We start from the raw sequence: 19,570 nt of genomic DNA, 5'->3' as shown, positions 1-19,570 counted from the left end.
CTCTGCAGGTGTTATTAATCATTTTAGTTCCATCATCATCTTGAGACCTACTCAACCCTGCCATCACTTTGGCTCCCTGGGAAGCACATGAACTCTTCTGGGTTTGTGGGGCACGTGGGTGGCAGACTCTTGGTATCGGATCAGGTCTTGATCTCACCATCCTGAGGTCCTGGGTTCGAGCCCTCTGAGGGGTTCCACACTGGGCATGGAGCCCGTTTATTTTTTTATTTTATTATTTATTTATTTTTTTAGAAAGATTTTATTTATTTATTTGACAGAGATCACAAGTAGGCAGAGAGGCAGGCAGAGAGAAGGAAGCAGACTCCCTGCTGAGCAGAGAGCCCTATGTGGGGCTTGATCCCAGGACCCTGGGATCATGATCTGAGCCGAAGACAGAGGCTTTAACCCACTGAGACACCCAGGTGCCCCATGGAGCCCATTTAAAAAACAAAATAATTGTTTTGGATTTGTGTGATGTAGAGCAAAGGGATTTGTAAGCAAGGTAAGATCAAATTCTGGGACATTTACAATGAGATTACTTCGAACTAGAGAGATTCATGCCTTCCTCCATTTGTTCGTTCACTTCTTTTAAGACAAGTCTCTAGCGGGCATTCAACCACTTTCTTGTGTCATTAGGCATATCATAGAACTTGAGACTTGTTTAGCTCACCCAAGAAATGGCGTTGACAACATTTGCTTTTTGTGCATCACATGGTATGAGGATCAGGTGGGGTGATGGAGTTCAAAACAGCAAAAAGCACAGCACAGGGCATCAGAGGGCTACCCAGATACCATGCAATGCGTAGTATCCGGATAAAAGACTGATAAAGAGCTGAAGGCCTGAGGGGGACGGTGGTGAATGAAGAGAAGTTGGTCTGCTCGTATCTTTCAGATTGACTGAGGGACGCTGGCCAGGGCTGAGCTTCCTTTTGTGGGAAGAGTTCATTCCTGAGTCTGGGTCACTGTCTGATATTTCAGGGTGTTCCTAACTATGGTTGTAGTTTTAGAAAATAGATGGTTTCCACAGAGTACACCAGGGGAACAAAACTAAAGAAAAGCACCTCTTATGTGTTGCTATAATGCATTTGTCTTTAAGTACTCGTATTCAGGATTCTATCTCCCAAAGCCATGGTCTTCCTGAAACCTGTGCTTCAACGAGGTCCACCAAATTCCATTATGATTTCCATACAGAGGTCTCTGCCAGTGTGGCCTAGCAGTCCACAATTAGGCCAAGTGTTGGAAGGTTGGTAGGCGTGGCCTTGAGAATAGCCAGGGCCCACATCTGTGCAGCAGGTCTCCATTGGACTCCAGCCAGATACTCTTTTGGGATGGAGGGTGCCTGCTAGGGGTCGCTGCTGTGCCCTGTGCTATGGCACGCAGAGTGGGAGGCATTGCTGAGAAAGAGATGGGAGTTTGCCCCCTGAAAGCTTACCTCCTGGTAGAGGTGGGACAGGTTTCAAACAGTGGAATGCAAGGCAGAATGTGGCAAAGAAGCTAAAAAAGATATAGATCAAATGCAAGGAATTTAGAGGAGAGTCAAATTACTTCCAGTTGGAGGGAGTCAGTCCTTCACTCATTTGTCCATTTAACAAATATTTATGAGGTGTGTACTAAGGGCCAGTCATAGGAGGAGAAATAGGCCCGTTCCCCTGGTTCTTCCTTCACCGCCTCAGTGAGGAACAGTTCCTGTTCCGGCTCCCTGTCGCAAATGAATACTTTCTCCCTCAGCCTCATTCTTTCACCCAGCCCAATATTTGGGTGGTTTCTCACCCCGTAGGGATTACTGTCAGGTCAGAAGAATTCTGGCTCTTGAATACTTTGGAATAGTTAAAAACTCTGGTCACACCAAAGCCGCCATATACCTTCAGTTAGTCGAGTAATGCTGTTCTGTTTCTGTACACTTTGACTAATACTGAGGTACACTGGTCCTTAGCCATGGGTGTGACTAGAAGCTTGTAAAGCCTTGATTCAGCAAATCTGTGTGAGGCCCAGAAATCTGTTATTTGAGACCCCCCCCCAAGTAATACTGATGAGCTACCAGGTGCAGAGTCCCTTAAAGGTGAAAGCATGGGTGAGGGAGTTGGGCAGAGCTTGCTTCCCGTCTCATTTCTGTCTTTTGCAAGTTCTTTAATCCTTGTTTCTTGGTCTTTAAAATGAGAGTAACTGCCTCTTCCTACAGGCTTGTTGTGAGAGTCTGATGACGTCATGGGTGTGGATGACTTAGCGGATTACCCAGGACAGTGCTGCTGCTTGGTATTTGTGGGCCATTACTATTACTCTTAATCAGTGTTAGTATGTACGAAATACTGTTGGTTTTTGTCTTTTCAAATGAACACGCAAGAAAAGCCTACATTTAGGAACAGCCTTTAATAGAAATTAGCATAGGATGACCCCTCAGTGGTCTGTCCTTGAGTGTTTCACCCCAGTCACCACGTGTATCCTCTTAACAGCGAGAGAAGGAGGACTCTCACAGAGAAGCATCTCAGCAATTGGGGGCGACCAGCCTGTGATCTGCTTACACAATCAGGCCTACTCTGCGGAGGGTATCAGGGCACATAAAGGGTAGAAAAGCAAAGACAAGACATAGTATACCTTCTGCCGTGGCCCCTTGGCACCAGTAAGTGGCATGTTCTGACAGTCATGGGGGCCATCACCAATGTGGGGGTGGCCAGTGGATGAGACTGCCTGCCCAGGCCGGGTTGCTTTGGTCACAGGCGTAGCACCTAAGACCATTCGGTGGGGGTGCCCCTGCTTGTGTGTTTTCCTGTGGCGCAGGATCAGGAAACTGGGAAGCATGCTCGGCGTTACAGTCTTTAGATCAGTCGTGTACTTGCTGAGAAGTCAAAAGTAGGCTTTGCTAATATTCAGTAAAAGAGGAACTTAGCTAAAATAGACAGGAGACACAATTACCTATGATCTTCATTAGTTTAGAAACTTCAGGAAACATAGTTCATATTGTAAAAACATGTTGCTGTGGTGCTATAGAACATTTTAGCATTACTTACTATAGATATATTTTTTCTCTCCTGGTAAGGCATCTTTCCAGTATATCACAGTTTCTTCTTTTTAATTTTCTTTTACTTCTTAGTTTTATTAAGGGAATCAAATTCTTCAAAGCTTTCTATGATCTGGCTTTTAAAAAATCTCTCCTTCCTTTCTTCTTCTCTACCTTCTTTCCATTCTCCCTCCCTTTTTCACTTGCTTTCTTTAATGTTACCACTTACTATGTGTCATTTAATTGAATCATTTAGTAGCTACACAACCCTTTGAGGTAGGTTCTGCTTAGATACGTGGAACCAGAGGCTGAGAGAAGTTGGGTAACTTGCCCAAGGTCACACAGCTAGTAACAGAGTATGTTTTCAGACCTGTGCCATTCTGATTCCAAACTGCACTTTTGACCCTTAACTTCAACTTCACTGATTAGATACTATGTTGCATGTGCTGGGTTCCAGCTTCACTATCCTGTTCCATTCCCAGCCGTATGCTTTTGCATTGCCATTTCTTCTCCACACTGGCCCTTTTCTTCACCTAATGTTGAATCCCTCAACGTGGCCACAAATACTTGCTAAGAAGAAAAATAATCGACTGCGAATGGTTAATAAAAGGTGACTATCCTAAAATAACGAAGAGACCCAATCCCCTACAAATTTCCCTAGTTTAGTAGCTTCAATAAACATGGCTCACATTGTGAAAACATGCTTCCTAACAAGAGCCATGAGCTGATTCTTGCCTATTCTAGTAAATTCCTATAGCTGTTTGTTTGGGTCTGATCTGTGGCCTAGAATCCACTCTATCCTGCATTGCAGTCACACGTGTGTCTTTCTTTCCCCACTAGATTATAAACTCTTCAGGGCAATAACTCTTAAAAAAACCATTTTACATTCTCTTAGAAATAGCAGGTTCTTATTATAGTAGGTTTTCAATTGATGTTTGTTGAATGATGGTTTATTTCTGCTACTCTGGTTGTAAGATTTGAGATAAGTAGATTTTTCATAAAGGCAAAGTAGATCTTGATGTTTTATTGAAGATTATCTGGTTTCTGAAGATGATAAGAAACAAATTTCATCTTAGAGGAGTCTTTCACCATAATTGGTATGTATCCTATGACGTTATTTTTTATTCATATGCATAATTAGCTTTAAATGATGTTTGTTTTTATATCTTCTAAATTGAACAGTAAATAACCCAATAATAAAGGAATGGAATTTTGAAATCTTATGGGGAAGGTGGGAATTACTATTAAACCCAAGAAGTGGCATTTGCTGGTCAAATACCTGTATCTGTGTTTCTTCCACATCAATGAAGGTTGGGATTTTCTCACCCATGGGTTTTCTATCTTGGTCCTTGTACTAAGAGGTGATACACAACCTGATAAAGAAGTTTAAGCAAAATTGCAGGATACCAACCTTCCTGTAAGCTACCACAGATTTCTTTGTATTTGGGGAATAAATAGGTCTCTCAGATAAGAGGTGTCTGCAAGAGAAAGGAAATGGTGAATAAAATGGAAAATTTAGAGCCATCTAGTTTCCTGGGCCAGTGGAATCCATTACGACTTAAAAGTTTATTTTCTATTTTCTTACATAGGCAATACATACTCCATTTAACATAGATCTCTATAAGCTTACATTATTTAAATATGTATATTTTTTTCTTTCATGAGCAATACTTGATTACTTTAAGTATGTGTAATATGTACACCTTACCTCATTATAACAGCTAAACACAATTGGTTACATTTCTCCTATTCGTCTTCTACTTCCCACCCTCTGCTTACATATTTAAGACTGTGTTACGTGGATATTGTTTGCATTTTCCTTGTTTTAACTTTGGGTAATTCTTGGACATACTGTATTCTTATTTTTAGTATTTTATTTTTACATAATCTCTACACCCAATGTGGGGCTCGAACTCACAACCCTGAGATCAAGAATCGCACACTCTTCAATCAAGCACCCCACTACTACTACATTCTTAACAGCTGCATAGCATTCTGCTGTAGCGAGATATATGTAACATGACTGGTGCATTATTGGTTGTCCACAGTCACCCATTAGAGTTTGTACTGCCAGTTCAGTGACCATCAGCTCACCTGTTAGCTCTTGCTAATGATGCCCAAACAATCCATTGAGTCAAGTTAAAACAACCAGTCATTCACTGACAGAATAAATATAGTCATTTAGTTGGCATACACAGACCAAATGGGCAGTTGGTTGAATTTCTTGATTTTCAACCACTCGTATATCCCCAGCCCATTTCTGAAACCTTCCATGCATTTTTCTGTAGACAAATGCAGGAGATTATGTCTGTTGACTGAAGCCATTTAGGCCTGAGAAGGACCAAGAGAGAAATCTGGCCACATCTTACAGTGATGCAGTGTTGAAATGTTGAATGTGTTACCAAGTAATATTTCAGGAAACCCTCCCATCCCACAGCAGAATAGATTTTGAAAGTAGAGAACCTTCAGACCTTGGAGAAGATCTTAAGAAAACATGTACCCTAGCTATTTTTTCTCTGAAAATGTAAACAGTGAGATCAGTGTCTTAACCACAGTAGTCTTGTGTTATGGGGATGGATATTTAGATAATGGAGACAGTCAGATCAGCCTGAGATAGAAGAGGGTAAAATGGGCCCCTGTCATAAGCAGCACATGTACATACTGAGGGAGGGACTTTCAGGAAGGACCCTGGTGATGCATTTGAGAGAGAAAGGGGTGGGGAGGGAGAATGAGAGAGGACTAAGCCTTATGCTTTCCCAGATCCCAGAAGGCAGGCTGAGGAACATTAAGAGAAGATTTCAGCTGGTACTGAAATTTCTTTTTGGAGAGCCTTGAAAAAGGCAAAGTAATTGAAGGCTTCTTAAAACCTTTTTAAAAAGTAGTATAGCAATTTACTTTAAGCAGTACCTATTCTCATGTACCAGAGTCAGAATTTACCATGCATGGGTTAAGAAATAACCCAAAGCATTGGTTTAAAAATCAGGTTTTGTGAGTAAAACTTCACCCTGTTCTTTTCCCTAGAGTTTTAGCGCTGTTAAAAATAATAATAATAATAATAATAATAATAATAAACAAAAAAACCCCTCACATTTTATTTGAGATAGATTCAGAAATTAGATTATTGTTAAAATTGAGGCAAATCTTGAGTGACATTTTATAATATTGGAGCTAGAACCTCATTAATTAAACATCTTTCCCCCTTAATTTTCTCTTTTTTGATGAGGAACTGGGAGAAGTAAAGGGAAAACATTCTCAGTTGGTTAAAGGACCATATGATGGTCATTATGGTATTACTTTAACCACAAAATTCTTTTCTGTATGGAAGTTCTGTATGTATCATCTCTACTTTGCTGTGGTGAAACAATATGTCTCCTAGAGTTAAGAAGAACCACCGGACCAAATGTTCAGTCTTTGTAATTCAGTCTTTGCTTCTTTGTTTTTGTCGAAAATGTGACTCTGTCACTTTTTAATAATTAAATTGTAGTTTTCATTTGTTCAGATTACAAGAGTATTATGTGGTTGCTATAAAGAAGACAAAAAAGGTAGAGGTATATAAAGAAAAAGTTAATTTTTCTCTTACTGCTCTCAAAATCCAACTCCTCAAGGTCTTCAATATTCTCAGTTCAGGACTGGCCCTTCCTCAACTTTCCTTTTGCTTATGTAACTGTACACAAATACAAATGCCCATTTTTTTCCTATTAAAAAGAGAAACATACACATTAGGCCATAAGATTTTTTTGAAATGCAGTTGACATGTAACATTGTGTAAGAGTTAGGATACTATGTGCTGATTTGATACAGTTGTGTCTTGTAATATGATTACCACCATAGCTGTAACACCTCCACCATGTTACACTATCATTTCTCTTTTATGGCGAGAACATTTAAGATTTCAAGTATATAATTTCAGGTATTATAATTCCACTATTGTTAACTGTAATCACAAAGCTATACATTAGATGCTTATAACTTACTCACCTGATTGTAAGTTTGCACCTTTGACCATCATCTCCCCATTTCCGCCACCCCCAGCTCCTGGTAACAAGCACTCTACTCTCTGTTACTACAACTTTGGTTTTTTTAGATTCCACATATAAGCAAGATCACAATGACATTTGCCTTTCTTAGTCTGACTTATTTCATTTAGCGTAATACTCTCAAGGTCCATACTTATTGTCACAAATGGTAGGACGTCCTTTTTCTTGGCTGAATAATAAATCCTCCATTGTGTGTATACACCACATTGTTATCCATTCACCTGCCAGTGGACATGTAGCTTGTTTCTGTAGCTTGGCAATTGTGCATAATGCTGCTGTGAACATGGGGGTGCAGCTATCTTGTTGAGATCCATAGATTTTTTTTTTTAAAGATTTTATTTATTTATTTGACAGATAGAGATCACAAGTAGGCAGAGAGGCAGGCAGAGAGAGAGGAGGAAGCAGGCTCCCTGCTGAGCAGAGAGCCTGATGTGGGGCTCGATTCTAGAACCCTGGGATCATGATCTGAGCCGAAGGCAGAGGCTTTAACCCACTGAGACACCCACGCGCCCCTCCATAGATCTTTTTAACATAACAAAATATCATAGACTTTCTCTCCAAATTAAAAAACCCATTAAAAAATTTAAAAATTAAAAAAAATTAAAACTAATAAACTCATTTATATCATGGCCTCTTAATATTCCATAATTTAACCATTCAGGTTGTTTCAAGTTTTGTGTTACAGCAAGTTTTTCTCTAAACATCCATGTGCATTAATTTGAACATGTTAACATACAGAAGCTTTTATTTTTGTCTTTCAGAGTCCCCAAAGTGGTATTACTTTCCAAAAGTTGTAGTAAGTCAGTTTCACCAACACTAGCTGAAAATATGTTTCCCCATATCCTTGCCAGCATAATTTATGTTAGAAGTATAAACTCTTTTTCCTGTTTTGTTTCAAATGATTTCATTAGGGAGCACTTGTCACTATCTTTTCTTTAAAAAAAAAAAAAAAAACATTCATTTGAATTATTCATGTCTGGTCTTTTCCTTCATTTTCCAAAGTGCATAAGATTTGTCTTCTAGAGCTAGAGGAGAAAAACTTGAGCCTAGGCTCACTGAACTTAATCGTTCTGTATTGAAATGAAACGAAACACTTGATTTCTCTTTATAAAAAAGTAAATACAGACTTCTCAGTCCCAATTTTCTCCTTCTAAAAGTATATTATTTAAGAAATTGTCTCGGGAAATATAAATATTTTACTAAAAATAGAAATTTCTAAAATACAGAGATGCGAAATGTTAAAGGCACTTTAAGCTTGCAAAGCTAACTGGGTTTCCCTCTCAAGTCCAGCAGTCTGAAGACAAAGATTCTTTGAGAGCGTTAGTTATAAGTTCTGCTGGATTACAGCAAGAGGAAAAAGTGAATCACAGCAGATAGGAATTTAAACCTGGAGCGTTGCTGAAAGCCCCTTCCCTGTTGCTCCTGCTTGTTTTTCTGGGAGGTGGGACTAGATTCCACTTCTGTTCTTACAGTTGCTGAGTTCATTATAAAATTATTTGTATATAACTCCAGCAGTACATTGGTTAATCAGAAACATCTGTGCAACTGGCTTCGTTTATATGAACAGAATAACTAAATCAATCAGCAGAATTTCTTGTATTCGGGTAGGTCGGGCCAACATTGTGTAGTCCAGAATAATAACAGTGCTTTGAGCTAACCTGACACAGATGGCAAAAAGATTGTGTCTGGGCAGCAGAAGTTGGAACTGAAAAGGAAGAAATCCTGTGAGTCCTTGATAGTTGCCTTAATTAAGTTTTACTCTGTTTTATAATGTTACTGTTTTAAAGGCTCAGATGCTTCAGAAAGGGATGTCCTGTGTAAAAAGAAGAGCCCATCAGAGTCATACCCTCCAAGGACCAGAGTCTCCTGAATGAGGCTGCGTTGTCCAGATCAGAGTCCCCTGAAAGATAGGTTTGTGTGTTCTGCCAGACTTCCATAGATGCAACACGCCAAGGGCCTCACACTGGGAAAACACCACGGACCAGAGAGGCGAGCTGACATGTCTGACTGGAGGGAGCTAAACTGCGCAGAGGACATGAGTTCCCAACAGAGACTGAGGCTGGTGTCCTGATCTGATGTAGCCAGGGTAGGTTCCTCGGGGTGGTGTGTCCTGGTGCAGAGCCCCGAAGGTCCAAGGGAGTGGAGTGGGTTCATGGAACACAGCTCTGTTCGTCTGGCTCTCAAGCTCAGTCTTACTGGAGACTTCAGGAGGTCTGATAAGAGCAGGGAATCTCTAGACCCTGAGTTTCCATGTGTGTGCCCCAGCCCTGAGGGACCCTGAACTCTCCACCACTTAAAAGGAAGAGTGATTCTCAAGGCCAGAAATCTACTGGCGCCAACTAGCCAGAATCCTAGGGTGGGATTGATTGGGTTCCTAGTGCACGGTTGGCCTTCTGTAGAGCTAACCTTGGTAGGCAGATGCATTAGGTTTTAGCCAGTGACTGGTGAATAGTGAGAGAGAATAGTGCCCAGGGGAAGTTGGCAGCTTTTTCTCTTATTATATACCATAGCCTTAGCACTAGGATTTGCAAACATTCCCGAGTTCTTGGAGTCCCGCTCTGCTGACACCTGAGGTCACATGGCCCTCTGCTCTGCCTTCCCTTTCACACTGCCCCTGCATTTAGATGCCCATCAATCTTCAGGGACAGTGTGACTTCTTGAAAGTTAAGTCACTTTCAGGGTAAGTCCGGATACCAATCAGCTCATTTATTTAATGCCTTTTGCATTGAGTCCTCTGCTAAAAGTAGAGTGGGAAAGTGGAGAGAGCACAAGTTGGGAGCTACACACCTGAATTCCAGTTCCGGCTTGGCTGCCAGTAGTCATGTGACCTTGACAATAATAAAACACTGTGTGAAAGGAGAGTGGAGAAATCTGTAGGAATGGAGAGCTTGCAGCTAGGAGGACATCTGCGATGCTTGTGACGGGACACACGGCATCTCCAAATCGGGCACTGTCTAAACACTGCTGTTGTTAACACTTCAACCTATCAGAGATCTGATGACGCTGAAATTTCACCTTGCCTGTTTTTGACTAAGTATTTGATAAGTAAAAGAGAAATATATGTCTATCACATCTCTCCTTTAGTTAAAATAGGATATGTGTTATGTATAGTATAGAAAATCAAATTCTATTTCAGCAAAGTCATTGAGAGCTTTCTTCTTGAGTCTCATTGTATACTTGCTGAAGAAAAAGCATTCGCTATTCCCCTGAGGTTTTCTTTGTAGTGTTATTTGTGGAGATGGGGTTTGAGCTGGATGCTGTCCAGGTATGCCTAGCAGATCTTGTTTTATTTATAGTCACTGAAAGTCACACTACCTCACTAGATGCATGTACACATCCATTATACTGACCTTATTCTCTATTAGCACACACATGGTCATAACCCTGAACCACCTGTCCTTGCCATCTGCTACGCACTACGTGCATGTACGTGCACACACACACACACACACACACGTGCACATACATCATTTGCTCACTCTTTATAAGGCACCCTTCAGATATAACCAGGAAGCACCAATTCCAAACTCACTGGGAAAGTCCATTGCCGGAGTTTTCTGTGCATCAGCCCTCATGGCTTTTTAGAAGGCAGAGGCCATTGCCTACCAAAGGGCTTTTTGTGCAATCTCACACAAAACACCATATGCGTGTGACTGTAAGTGTGTGCTTTGGAGGGTGTTCCCTGTGATGGCGGTGATTCCTGGGAATGGTTAAAAATACCCACAGGGGCTTCACCTCCTGAGTTCTGCCATGATCATTGGTTGGCGGCTGTGACCGCTGCTGGTTGAGTCTCTTGTTTGTATTTCTTACTCGTGGTCTGAGGAACAACATGTTGCTCTTTTGGCTCAGAGGCAGACCATCTTGGATGTCTTCCAAGAAACTGTGTGCCGCTTTTGCTTCTTGAGATTGGAGCTAACATTACAGGACCTCCAGTTATGCGTGGAGAGATCCTGGGCCAACAGGCTGGTCAGCGGCGTCCCTGTGGACTTTCTGCTTCACAGAGAGGTTACACAAACTTTTCTACCTGGGAGTGGAACCTTAGGGCTGGTGCCCAAGGGAGCCCATCCACCATTAGATAAGGTTGTGACAAGGAGAAAATGCTTTCAAGTTCCAACCCAGATGCCCAAGAGAGGATGAAGCTCTGGTAGAAAGTTGCTCTGAGCACTCTTCAGCTCTGGCCCCAGCACCATGGAATGGGAGAGGAAAAAGGTTTCTGGTAGTGGAGGGAGTGTGGAGGTCAGCAGTGACAGCAGGGAGAAGCCCCAGCAGGGGGACAGGGAGGCAGGCAGTGAAGGGAGGGAGAGTCTTAACATCCCCTGCTCCCAGGATCATGAGGTGCTCATGAGGTTGTTGGGGCGGGGGTAGGGGAGGGGTGCTGGAAGTGCAGGGAAGCTTGTCGAGCTGACCTAAGCTGTGGTCTGCCCTTAGAAAGAACGCATCAAGAGACAGAAATAAGAGGATGCCACTCTTCTCATGCTTACAGAACTCAAGAATGAATTATTCCTCCAGATTTCCAGTAGTCATTTTTGGACAAGCAATAATCCTAATAGCATCTAAGGTAGATATTGCTTCCTGGGTACCAGGTAATGTTCTAAATGCTCTAAATTAACTCCCTAAATCCATAGAATGACCCTGTGAGGCAGGAACTATCTTCATTTTGCAGACTAGGAACTTGAGGTTAATACTTGTCCAAGTTCACACGGTTAACTTGGCAGAGTCAAGGTTCAGTCCCGGCCGTGTGGTTTCAGAGCCCGCTCTGAACCATGATGTCCCCACCTCCCCGCCGCCTCCCCAGTGAGGGGCATAAAATTGGAAAGGACCTAAGTGTCCCCAGCTTTTTTCATGCAGATGACTAGCCACTAGTACAGTGTTCTGGGGAAATAACTTGGGCTTTCTGTTCCTCTGTTTTCCCTCATGCATCTGGGTTAGGGTCACGAACCCACTGGAAAAGGACAGCCTCAGACAGTGTAGACCAGCCCGCTCTTCGGTGGTGTTTTGGGTCCAGCATGAGCTTCGCTCTGAATCATCCGCTCAAACACCTGACACCCATCACAGGCATACGTTCTAAGTGATCCTCTAAGATGTTAGTATGTCTGATGAGGAGGAAAATCTTCCTAGAGGGTCAGAAGTGCTGCCTGCGACTGGTCTCAGTGACTAGTGTCACATGATGGTCCCAAGAGTAAAGGAATAACTCAAGTTCTATTTAGCTGGTGGGTAAGGAGTTTAATACTCAACTCTAAAACACAGAACCTCTTGTAGACTCTTGTCAGAGCTGAGAAGCAGAGTGAACAGGAAGATTATTTTGCCCATCCTCCCTTTTCACAGGTGAAGTAACAGAACCCCGGGGAAGTTAAGTGACTTTCCCAAGGCCAATGCTAGTTGGCGGCAGAGGTGACACAAGAACCCAGGCCTGCCTAGTTCCAGTCCCGCTCTTTTCCCTGCCCGAGATTGCTTAACATAGTCCATAAATGATTTTCTAATTAAACTGCAGGTGAAGCATAGAGTGTGGTCTGTTTACAGGGCGAGACTGAGGCCAACATGGCCTTAAAAGATGTGAGGAGCACAGCTGGAAACCTCCTTCAGGTACAGACCCATGTGAGGAACAGGCAAGGCAAAGTTTAGACACGGCTGGTTCTGTGGAGTTGGTGGAGCCAAGCCTCTGCCTTCCAGACAGTCCTGGCCAGGAGAGCAGTGATTTGTCCCCAGCAACCTGGCAGGCTGCCGGTGTCTGGGGTCAGAACCACGGGGGCCCAACGGGCGTTTTTGCTGACAAGGACAGCTGCAGTCTCCTTCATACCTGCAGAACGGTGGCCTGGGAATTTCTGTGGGCGAGTATGGAGAGAAAGCCGGCTCTGTGTCAGGAGGAGACAGAAGTCTAAGACCAAGAGGACATTCTGGGCTCTACTGCCTCAAAAATGGGCCCAGAGGAGGCTCTAAAATAACTTTCGGGGCTGATTTCAGCCCTGGCCTGGTACAGTCTCACCACAGCAAGAGCATTTGGAGGTAATTAAAACTAAAGATGGAAAAGAAGCTTGAGGTGCATTCACTACAACCCCTGCAGGGCCTTGACCAGTAGTTCCCGAAAGCACCCTCTTGGTGGACCGCCAAAGAGCGAGGGGCAATTGATTCCTTCCCTTCGTTTGGGCAGTGCAGTTCTGTCAGCTCCCTTGAGGATTCCTCTGACAATTTATTTGGCCATTTTTTCAAGCCCAGGAAAAGACAAAATTAAAAAAAAGCTGCCTAGGGAACAGAAGGTGAAACAAAGCCAAGTTCATTCCTAAGCTAGATCTGATCTGGAAGGTTTTTAGGGAGGTACACTGCTCACCAACCCCCCAGGGCCTTTCCAGCCTCAAATCTACAGGTCAGAGGGCATCAGGATCTCTTTGCTTATCTGGTATGGCCTAGATAGAATTAAGCAAGCAACCAGAGGCAGAGCTAGGATTCCGAGTTAGACATTTCACTCCCAGGTCTGTGGTCTCCCTACCTTGTGCTTAATTAGAGTGACAGTTTGGGTGACATGTCCTGCTTTTGTGCTGTGCGAGTCAGCCAGCCTCCTGCAATGACAGACCCCATGGGCTGCTCTTATCCTGGTGCTGCTCCTTCCGCTCAAGCCTAGATGTTGCAGAAAGTAGTTTCCAGCTCTCCCTCTGAGTAGTCAAGGAGTATGGAGAGGGCTGCTGTGGGCAAGGGCCACTCCGGCTGCAGAACATGCCACTTTCTCCTGAGCTTACTAGCCCAGCTCCACTGTAAACTGATACACTCTCAGGAGACCAGTAAGGGCCTGCTTGCTTGGAGGAGCTAGGGGGCAGAGTGTACTGTCACTAGTCCCATTGCTGAGTCAGCCAAGGGAGTTCCTCCTTTTGTCCCCCCACAACCCGCACAAGGTATATCAGAAGGGCCCAAAGCAGAGGAACTACAAATACACTTGGTTCAAATATAGAAGCCACAGGCAAGGAACCTTGGCTTGTATAGACTCTGGGGGCTGGGAAGACAGCATGGTGGGCCCTTCTTCCCAGACTCAAAATATATTTTTTTAAGATTTTATTTACTTATTTGACAGACAGATCACAAGTAGGCAGAGAGGCAGGCAGAGAGAGAGGAAGGGAAGCAGACTCCCTGCTGAGCAGAGAGCCCGATGCGGGGCTCAATCCCAGGAGCCTGAGATCATGACCTGAGCCGAAGGCAGAGGCTTTAACCCACTGAGCCACCCAGGCACCCCTCAAAATATTTTTAAGAGATAAGATTAAAGAGGCAACAAGGGGTGGAGTGTTGAGGTGAAAAAACAGCCCGAAGAAGCATGCTCAGAGGGTAGCCCTGTCCCTCTGCTTGAATCACAGATGTGAAGGGGTCATGGCATCTGGGCAGTATTTGGAAAGAATCTGTGAGTGGTGAGTACAGCATGTGAAGAAGCATTTTCTAAACCAGTGTTTTGAAGCCTTTCTTGACTATGACTCACAGTAAGAAATATATTTTTTTATTGGAATCTAGGATGGATGGATGGATGGATGGATAGATAATAGAAACAAAAGTTTTAGGAAACAACTCCCATTCTTACCAAATGCCATACATTATATATTTTCTAAGAAGCTGGTTCAGCCCACTAAATTGACTTAACAGAGATTAGGCAATAACTTGCAGTTTGAAAAAGACTGATGCGAACAGAAAGATGTCAGCCGTGTAATCTCATTGTAGCCCTGGCAGATTCTGCAGAAGGAGATCCCATACCCAGGCTGCATGGTTGGGAAGAGGTTCTCCTCACTCTTCTCATCTTGAGGAGCTGATGGAGCGGTGATGGCCATGAAGGATCAAGGAAGGGAGGGGAGGCCGTGGCCGAGGGAGGGAGCGGGAGGCTGAGGTACAGCCTGTTCATAAGGAAACACTTGCATGTCCATGATAAGTCCTGGCCCAGAGAAGGCAGAACCTGCTCACAGTGCAGGGGTTCTCACAGTTGAGTGAACATGTGAGGATTTCCATCCACTATGGTTGGTAGTGAAGTGGCACACAGGGAGGCTGAGCCCCCTTCGTTCTGCATTCCCTACATGAGGGAACCATGGTACAGGACTGGGTTCAGCATGACACCCCCAGTTCTGTGTCTCATTTGTATTAAGTAGTTGAGAAATGTTTATTGGAAGACCATGTTATCTAGTTAGGACTTGCAACTAGACCAGTAAGAATCCTAATCACACATGGTGGTACTAAGAAAGCATTATTTGAAAGGCCCTTTAGCACCCTGGATTCATAATGTCCCATAAATGGGACAGGAAAGAGAAGAAAGGCCCAGGAAAGCTTGGGTTCCATAGTGGAACTGCTAAACCCCATTGGAGTTTTAGGTCCTCCACACAGCAAGCCTTTAAGCAGTTGAGGTTTGTCTGGTTTGACTTTGAGGCAGGCCTTGGGACAAGGTGCTCTGGCTCTTTGCCTGGAAAGGAGAAGTCCAGATGGTGTGAGGCAAGCGGACCCTGGCTGATTACGGAGCACCAGAGGGAACATTTGGAGTTTCCATGGCCATGAATCTGCCCCTGCATGTAGTTTACCCCCTTGGCTCAGCCAGTTCAAGACGATGTGACTTAGGCCTACATCACCCAGGTTTCTATAGACAGGAAGGGGCTTGGGGACCAGCCTGTGTTCTCAGTTCGGGACCCACCCCGTACTGATGGAGCGCTGAGCTGACAAGTGGTCTGGGGCCATGGAAGTGCTGGTGTGGGCCCTGTGCCTGGAGCCCCCCGAGCTGGCTTTCCTGTAAGTGTCCAGCCCCATGTGGTGGCCTTCAGTACCCGAGCCTGCGGTCTGGATCCCGACTGGCCCTCCTGCTGTCACACAAAATCAGCTACAGGCCCTTCTTTCAAGTGGTGCCGGGATAAGAAGGGGAGTAGGCAAGGGAGCAGAAATTTGAAGAGAAGACAGGCAAAGACATTATGTGATTTGACAAAGATTCCGATAGATTGGTTTCCCTCCTAAAAGTGGACAAATAGAACAAATATAACCTCAAGATGATTGCTGTCAATTTTATTTATTTATCTTTAAAGATTTCATTTATTTATTTGAGAGAGAGAGAGCAGGGGGAGGAGCAGAGGGAGAGGGACAAGCAGACTCCACTTTGACCCCGGAGCCCGACACAGGGCTCCATCCCATGATTCTGAGAGCATGACCTGAGCCAAAATCAAGAGTCAGACGCTCAACCCAGTGATCCACCCAGGCACCTGGACTGCTGTCAATTTTAGACACGGGTTCAAGTTTCACATGGCCCAACCCCAGAGAAAGTGGTAGGAATGAGTGGGAACTAAGGATAATTTGCACTCTTCAGAAGATCCCTTGGGATTCTGCCATAAAGAGCAGGTAGCTCTTTGACTCTGGGGCATGGATGTGGCCGTTGGGACCTTGAGTGTTTGAGGGGCTTCATGGGATAGTGGGCCCACCTAGCAGACTCTGGGTTCTCAATATATCGCTCTTTACACTTCTTTAAGGTAAAGAACACTCGTGGATAAGGCCCAGTCTAAATGCAAAGGAGCATTCAGAATAAAAGGCAGGCAGGGAGCCCCAAGTTCTGGTTTCAGTTCCATCATTGTCTCTGTGACCTTGGGCCTTGGTTTCCTCTTCCATAATTTGGGGGAGGTTGGAGATGCTCCCTCTGACCTCCTTTAGCTCAAACACCCTGTGACTCTCTTCAGCCTGAGAAACATTTTCTGGCAGGAAGGAGAGGCTGCCCAAAGCTTCCTTCTCAGGCAGCCAGTGAGTACATTCTTTCCTGTGCCCACATATGGAAGCAATTTCTAGATTCTCCAAGGCACTTGTGCTGCTGAGCTCAACCGAAGCAGAGGAGCTCGGTGGTGGAAAGTGGAAAAAAGAAAAAATCTGCCCCCGTTTTCGTATCACCCTGTGCTTCCCTATCTGCAGCGGTCTGTGCAGTCTGCTTTCCCTTGCTATCTCCAGGCTGTGCCAGGGGGCTTGGGGGAATGTCACCGAGAAAATCCTGATAGAAACCAAACAAGTGCTGAGCTCAGGGCTCCTCCCCAGAGGCCAAAGGCCCCTGAGCTCATGTCTTTCTCCCCGGGAAGCTTTGCAGCTGGGGAGAAGCATGCATTCCTGAATTTTGTTCCTACATTTATTGTAATCTTTCTCTCTGGTCTCTTAAAATGAGGACTGTTAATGGCTGCCTTCAAGGTCCTTTGTAAAGTTGAATTGGGTAACATTAGCCAAGTGCTTTGAAGGGGAAAATGTTTTATTAGTTCCTTCTCTGCCTAAGAGAACACTTTGCTAATGTTCCTCTTCTGAACTCCTGAGGGTTTTGGGAGCAGTTGGGTAGTAACTCTTGTGAACTGGAGGCACTGGGGCATTTGACTCCTGAATTCAGGTCAGGAAAGTGACTTTTCCTAGAGCATGACCTTACTCACAAAGCCTCATCTGTGGTCCTTGTTTCCACCCTCTGGCTTTTCACTCCTGACCTTAATTCTTGGGGGAAGGAGATTACTGAAAAGGACCTGTTTATAGAGAAATGTTTTTGTTCCCCTTTCAGCCTGTCCCTTGCTTCTCTATTGCCTAACCCCCGACTAACATGAACATTTAAAAGTTAATTTGTAAAGCAGAGATTCTCTTGCTAGAAATGAGGTCTGACTGATTAGGGGATCTATGAATGTAAACACCTTGTTAAAACCGTTGTTTCAGCATTCTTGTAAAGATCCGCGGTATCCCTTCCACACACTTGCCAGAAACATCTCTCCAAATCAAGACAGTAGGCTGAGGAATGCCTAGAGACCCTTAGCAGGGACCCCGTTTTCTTTTTGTTTCGTTGCTGGGTCTCTGGGGCAGAGGCTTCTGATGAAAGCAGCCCTCTCATTCCCTTAGAGAGCGTGTTTAGGACTGGTTTGCCTCACGGGAGTTGCCGGCAGGGAGGGCTAGACATCAGACATGACATGAAGATAGAAACACTTATCAGAACCTTGCATATCTGCTCGCCCTATTTCAGGACACTCAGATTAGCTCTGCTTGGCTACGGATATGGTTGTAATTCCGTACACAGATTCCCCCCGTGGGTTTCTTGCCTGACTGAAAGTGGCTCGGCTCTGTCGAACCATACTCGAGAATGTTTCAGCCCTGTCTCTGTAGAACCGTGTGCTTGATTTTCCTCAGTGCTGGTCAAAGAACGTTTAACTGACCTGCCTCCTGTTGCCTAGATGCTCACAGTCTGCAGCACCGGTCCAGGAGACCGGTTCCTAAGGGCAGGCCTGTTCCTTCCACGGGTATGAACACGATCAGCTCAGGGCCAGGTTGGGTGCTCTGCACCAGCCAGGGCGAACAGCGCCCCAGCTCTGCCGAGAAGATGAAGACCGTTTGTGTCAACCCTCCAGCCCCACCCAGACGCCAGGCTCCCCCTGACCAGGAGGGTAGAAACCACCCTTCCAGGGCAGTTGCCCCCAGACCTCACTCCTCTGCAACCTGTCCAATGTGAAAACCTCCCCTCTGGGAACATCCATGACCTGCCAAATTCCAGTTCGTAATAATAGCAGGAGCAAATGTTTATGGAGCATTTACTATGTACTTGGCTGTCATTCTATTATTCTTATTTTACCGACGAAGCAATGAAAGCACAAAAGGTTGGACATACAGAGCCAGGATTTGAGCTGAAGCAGTCTGACTCTGGAGACCATTTAGAGTATACGTCTTCTTTTTTAAATTTTTTTAAAAGATTATTTATTTATTTGAGAGAGAAAGGGAGAGAGAGCAGAGTAAGTGAGAACAGAAGTGTGTGGGGGAGCAGATAGAGGGGGAGGGAGAGGCATGCTCTCTGATGTCTCTCCCAGGACCCCAGGATCATGACCTGAGCCAAAGGCAGACGCTTAACTGACTGAGCCACCCAGGCGCCCCAGATCATACTTCTTTATACTGAGGAAAAATTACACCCTTGTGGCTTCCACACGGTGGTTCATGTTCTAATCCCTGGAGCCACAGAATGGCCTAATTTTATTAACATAGGACAGACAGACCAACCTGTAATATTTGTAGACCATTATCACATCTCTCTTGGTTCTAAAGCACCACATCAGGCTCTCAGGGAGCAGTTCTAGCCTGGGTCTCCCTCTTCCTCCCAGAAAAGCACAAAGACTGCTTTATAGTTTTCCATCCAAATCCAGACACTTGTGAGAGGCAAGGGAGCACTATTAACAATGGTGCTGGGACAACAGGCATCAATGGGGACTGTCCTGGGCAGACCAGGATGTGGTTCGCCCTACCCCCGGGCCACGGCAGAGATGCCACCACTTGGAATGCCTTCTGAAGCCTGCCCGAGTGGATTATGGGAAAGTCGAGCTAACTACACAAAAATATCATCGATGAGAGACTAGGTTTCAGAAGTTTGCCATTAGTCAGACTTCCTGCAGTGGAAAAGTGCTGGGTGTCAGGTTGAGTCCCATAACTGTGAATGTGACCTCTCCTCCCAAGTTCTCAGTTTTCACGGCTGTAAATCGAAGTTGGTCGTCTGGAAGTCCCCTCCAGTTCCTAGCCTCTAATCCTGTGTCAGCCTTCTTGATCCAAGCAATGGTCT

Source organism: Enhydra lutris, unplaced genomic scaffold, assembly GCF_002288905.1.
Source record: "Enhydra lutris kenyoni isolate GAN:26980312 unplaced genomic scaffold, ASM228890v2 scaffoldscaffold1, whole genome shotgun sequence".
NCBI classification, from domain to species: Eukaryota; Metazoa; Chordata; class Mammalia; order Carnivora; family Mustelidae; genus Enhydra; species Enhydra lutris.
This window is presented reverse-complemented; position numbering follows the sequence as displayed.